Source organism: Lolium rigidum, chromosome 3 (genome assembly GCF_022539505.1).
Source record: "Lolium rigidum isolate FL_2022 chromosome 3, APGP_CSIRO_Lrig_0.1, whole genome shotgun sequence".
Lineage (NCBI taxonomy): Eukaryota > Viridiplantae > Streptophyta > Magnoliopsida > Poales > Poaceae > Lolium > Lolium rigidum.
In genome coordinates, this window is record NC_061510.1 from 364,172,693 (window position 1) to 364,178,692 (window position 6,000).

Genomic DNA, 6,000 nt, shown 5'->3' on the forward strand with positions numbered 1-6,000 from the left:
GGAAGTGTTGAAGCTGCTTGTTCTTCTCCTTGTGCGTAACACATTGCGTCTTGGATTGCTGCCATGATCATTGGCCAAAAGGGCGGCCCGACTTCTACCTCCATTGCGAATGCACTCTCTGGAGCCAATCGCCGGAGCTCGACATCTCTTTGCCTCCAAGTGGTGTGTCCGTGGAAGTGTCGAGGTAGCTGGCGGTTTCGGTTCTGCATCGGCAATGAGATCATCTTGAGCATCTTCTTCACGGACCTCGGCGTTGTCTGCGGAGAAGGATCTTGAGCACCTGATTGCTATGTTTTTATTTATTTTGCTAGGGTCCTTTTTGTGAAGGTAGAAGCCTTACTCTCAAATTCTAGGTTTTCTAATGCAATAGATGCCAGAGGGCCTCCTTATAATTCTATACCTGCCTATTTAAATTGCAGCTTCTAGGCCTCCCGAGGCCGTTCATGTTCGAAAAAAAACCTAATGTGCAGGCCAGGTCTTTTCCTATTTTAACATTGTACTCAAATTTTGAGCCAGAAATCTTCCTATCTCCTTGCATTATAAAATACCGTTGTATGGGTCAAACCCAAGTACTCTCAAGGTGACAAAAGAAATCATCACTCAAGTATTCATTGGAAATGCAGGTGTGGAAGCCAGTGGCTAGGAGCCAGGACCGCGCAGCGGTGGAGGAGGCGATTACCCGGATTCGCTCTCTTCATGCGACTATCAGGGACCAAGACTAGGCGGTCTCCCCTGGGTCATGTATCTCCGGTGTGCTTTGTAGCGAGGTGTTGGGGCACTAGCTACTGTACTGTTCTACTATGTGTGTGTGCTCTCATGTCTAGAGCATAGTGTTGCTTATGTATGTCGCTGGGATGTACCCTAGCTTTCGTTTTTCTTTTCTGCTCCTTGTTGTTGTCCGTGTGGTTCAGAACTATGTGTACTCTGGCTGTGATGGCTTTATTAATTTAAAGTCGGGCTCTGCTCGAGCCTTCAGTCTATTCATTGGAAATTTCCCCTAAAATACCATTGTTCGCCCCGCTTGAACAAAAGAAACATAGAAGGTAGATGGGATTCCAATTGGTCTAGTTCCGGCTGCGCGTTCGGTTAATTTGGTTAATTTGGTTCGGTTAATATAGTTTTTTCAGTTAATGGTTTCGTATAAAAATACGGCATGGTTTCGGTAATAACCAAACGAACCAAAGTTGACGCGAATTATTAAATAACACGTAAGTTGTATGGACATATATTTCATATTTTTTTATTTTCATGATTGAACGGAATAATTTGCAAGAGAAACACGCAAAAATATAAAAAAGTGCGGCCAAAACAAAAATGGAGCCTACATTGGGAGTTGAACTTATTGTCCTATGCCCAAATAGCACAAACACCTACGCCTAAACCAAGACGCTAAGATGTTTTCTATTCGTGAACTGAAATTCAAAGCTTATATGAACGTATACTCTGAAGTTTGGCTGGGCCAGGAGAATGAATTTCTTCGCTGACTGAGCTATTCGGTTTCATTTAGTTTAACTGAATTATTTTGGTTATTGACCGAATTAACCGTTTTGCATATGGTTAGCTATTTCGCTAACTGTAACTTAATTTAAAACTGAAAAAATCACAACTTGATTGCGGTTAGGTTTTTTCGGTTCGGTTTTCGATATCGATTCGGTTATGCACAGCCGGAGGTCTAGTGATTGGAGCAAGCGGGGCGAGGTTGGTTGTCCCCCTACACACTTGCACAGTTCTAAATTCTCGCTAAATCATCTTACTTAGCTGTTACATAAACGACGTACTTGCTTCCTCTTTGACACGAGAGCAATTTGCAAATGGCAATGGCTCAGCGTCGCCTCCTAAGGGCTGTCTTCCTCTCTCTCGTGTACCAGTACTACCATGCCGAGTCCCTCGCCTTCCGCTACGAATCCATCAACACGGCCAACAAGGCCGACTTCGGCGCGCTCGGGGACGACTGCAAGATCAACGACATCAGGGCCGACCTCACAGGCGAAAGCACCAACAGCTACGCCAACAACCGTGGCCGGCTGGTGTTCCCCAGCCCGGTGCAGCTCTGGGACGCTGCCACCGGCGAGAAGGCCAGCTTCACAACCAACTTCTCCTTCGGCATCGACGCCGTGCCCGGGCAGAAGGTCGGCCACGGCATGGCCTTCTTCCTCACCTCACAAGTCAACGGCCCGTCTAACATACCCCCGGATTCATACGGCGGCTACCTCGGCCTCTTTAGTCCGGGAGCCACCGGAGGTGAGAAGGTCGTCGCCGTCGAGTTTGACACGTTCAAGGACCAGTGGGACCCTAGCGACTATCACATCGGAGTCGATATTAACAACATCGCCTCGTTTGGTAACTACAGCCAGACGTTGCCGAAAGGTAGCTTCGTTGGCCGGGTCATGTCCGCACAGATCGACTACGACGGAGGCACCGGACAGCTAAGTGTCGTTCTGCGCAACGGCAGCAGCGACGGTGCCACTTATAATCTCAGCGCCAACGTCGACCTGCGAACCCTGCTGCCGGACAAGGTAATCATCGGCTTTTCAGCGGCGACCGACTCGAAGCGGACCGCGATGCACTACGTGCTATCCTGGTCCTTCAGCTCTACGCCAATTGAAGGATCACAGCGGCGGCACACTGGAGTGCCGCTCGTGGCCGGCGTGACGGTGGCAACAGTGCTGGCTCTCCTGCTAAGCACGGTGGTCGGGGTGATGATGTGGCGGTCCAGACGGAAGGAACAGTCTACCGACGACGACGACGACGACCCGTGGTCGATCGACGAGGACCTCGAGTCGGGGTCGGGGCCGCGGCCGTTCCAGAAGCAAGCTGACGGCGGCAACGAGGAACTTCGCCGAGAAGGAGAAGCTCGGACAGGGAGCGTCCGGGTCCGTGTATCGTGGACGCGTCGACGAGCTCGACGTCGCCATCAAGGTGTTCTCCAGGGCTGGCTCGGCGCAGGGGAAGCGGGAGTACACCGCGGAGGTCACCGTGATCAGCCGTCTTCGGCATCGCAACCTGGTGCATCTCATAGGTTGGTGCGACGGCCGCAAGAAGCTTCTGCTCGTCTACGAGCTCGTGCCCAACGGAAGCCTCGACCTGCACGAGGAGTGGGGGCAGTGCGTCATCCACGGCGACATAAAGCCGAGCAACATTATGCTCGACGAATCGTTCGACGCGAAGCTCGGCGACTTCGGCCTCGCACGGCTCATGGACCATGGCGTCGGCCTGCAGACCATGACCGCCGTGGCCGGCACGCCTGGATACCTTGACCCGGAGTGCCTCGCCTCGGGGAAGGCCAGCGCCGAGTCTGACGTGTACAGCTTCGGCGTCGTGCTTCTGGAGGTCGCCACCGGCAGGCGGCCCATGGCGCCTCCACCGCCGGGCGACAAGAGGATCTTCCGGCTGGTGGAGTGGGTATGGGGTCTCTATGGCCGTGCCATGGTGCTGCACGCGGCCGACGAGGCGCTAAGCGGGGTGTTCGACGCCCAGGAGATGGAGCTCGTGTTGGTGGTCGGGTTGTGGTGCGCACACCCCGACGCAACGGCGCGGCCGAGCATCAGGGAGGCAGTCGAGGCTCTGTGCTCCGGCGAGGCCGCCAAGCTGCCCAGGCTTCCGCCTCGGATGCCTGTGGCGATATACGTGCAGCCTTACGATCCGATTGAAAAGTATGTTGTCGTCGACGACTCGTCGAGGGCAAGCACGTCCGTGAAGGCGAACCTCGAGATGAGCTCTCACGATTACGCCGACCAGCCTCTGTCCACGGACGAACACCAGATAATGTTTACCAGCTCGAGCAGTCCTCCCTCTGGGTCAAAACAGTCGGTTCGTCTGCTCAGAGGAAGGTAGTTGGTCAATGATCATTTCTTCTATCCTCTTGAAACTCTATCAGGGAAGAAAATGCAGCACAACGTTGATGAAAATCCGAGGATACTACATCAAAGTCTCAAAATGCCATTTAGGAAAGGAAATTATTACCGATAGTCACATGGAAACATACGTGCTTGCCGTTGCCGATAGAGTAAAATGCATGAGCAGTTCTAGAATTATACTGGTATGCACACCGTGTTGACTCATGTCATGTTGACGATATTGAAAGCCGCGTTTTGACCGTGTATGTTTCTACCAACGACTTAGGGCATGTTTGCTTGCTCGCAGTGTTGCGCGACCAGTAGACCCCCCATGGCACGTCCATCAATGGAAGCCACGTTGTGAGCCCCACTTTGGTCCTCGTGGTCGTGGCCTCCTTCTTGGTCCTCCAAAGCTTGTGCTCTTGATTTTTATGATATTTTAATGTGTATTTTTCTCGAATTAATTGACCTCTATAAGTTCCCTTAAATAGAAAAAAAGGTTTTCCGCCTCCGAGAATTAAATACCAAAATGCTGAAACTTTGTAAGAAAGACCTATAAAAATCTTCTAAAACAAGGTAACTAACTTCATTATCATGCATATATGAGGGTAAATCATGGATGCTATGATATATAATTGGTGATATAAAATGCACGTATCACCATCCTAATTGTTCTTATCTTCTCTGCCCATCTAACACACATCCTTAAGCCTTTTGAGCTTGAGGACCCAAACCCACCTTGCCCTACAATGTCTCAAATGGTTGTAGATGCTCCGCGGCAACTCGATGCCCAAAAAACTTGAAAACACCCTCTGCAGCAGATTGTGTCCTTCTGGTTGAACCCCTTATCCATTGGAACCCCATTCTCGATGAACTCATAGTCCATGTTGGGACGAAGGTGGATAGAGAAGGTGGCCATGTCATGATGTTCTTCTTCTCAATTGGGAAGGACCTATCAAGCACTGAAAGATATTGAAGTGGCCGCACCAACAATACTGTATTTGCCGACATATCAGACGAGTTTTCCTTCTCCTACAACAAAAATCAGTTTACCGTAGTAGAAGAACAATTGCAATCATGTAACATCTAATATACTAAGAGCATCTCTAGTAGAACCTGTATTTTGTGACATGTAAAAACGAGAGTATAGGGTCTGGAAAACACAAATTCTGCGCTCACTGGGCTGGTATTCGGTTTTTGCAGTTTCGATTTACGGGATCTGGCGCCAGCGAACTCCAAACCAAAACCGAAAACATCAAATTGGATAATATGACAACAAATGCGACAATGTGTGACATTGTTTCACATCAATGTTCGCATCAAACATCCAAAATATGTGCAAACATCTTCTTTACGCAATCATCCACCAGCATGAGGAAGAAGGAAGGCTCAAACAACACCATCGTCACCTGTAGCACCTCTGGTGACACCACCACTAGTTTAGCATACACACGATCTTAGAACATCATGTACATCGTATAAACTATTTGGTGTGCTTTGTATTGTTTAATGTTTCTTTTAATGCACCATCAAATAAACTTTTTTTCCGACAACCAGTTGGTTGCGAGTTTTGATTTATGCATCATCAAATAGGCAAGCACCACAGAAACTGGCATTAAGGCATCAATCAGCACATTATGAAACTGATTGTATGTTGTTCCTTAAATTCTCCACATCTAAGTACATTTTACATTCGATGAACTAGACCTACAATCCTCTGAAGCATATAAAAGCAGACACGTGCATTTGGAATCGTTTGGTGTAATGTAAGGGCATGAACAATGATTGATATGACCATCGTATATTAATTTCGCCACTTATTCTAGATACAATAAGAAAAACATGATGTAGAATGGATTTTTTGTCTTAAATGACTCAATCTTAAATGACAAATGAATGAGAAATTCATTTCAAGTATAGACCATATGTCTACTCGCTAATGAATGAGCAATTTATTTTGTGTTCCTACTCACACTCACCTGTGATAGGATCTCAACACTTCCTGCATCTCCCCATATATACTCTAGTATAGCCTAGCCCTGTGGAGATATGCTCCTTGCAACGAGGCCATCGTCAACCAAAAGCAACGATGCGAAAGCCCAAAGTAATCACTGAAAAACTAATCTCAGTTGCATGTCTAGGAATAAACGGCACCGGAAAACGG

General features: G+C 48.5%; 1 pseudogene; it reads left to right on the forward strand.

Moving 5' to 3' along the window:
* The first annotated feature begins 1,817 nt into the window (after positions 1–1,817).
* LOC124697339 lies at positions 1,818–3,834 on the forward strand (annotated as a pseudogene).
* Positions 3,835–6,000: the final 2,166 nt, after the last annotated feature.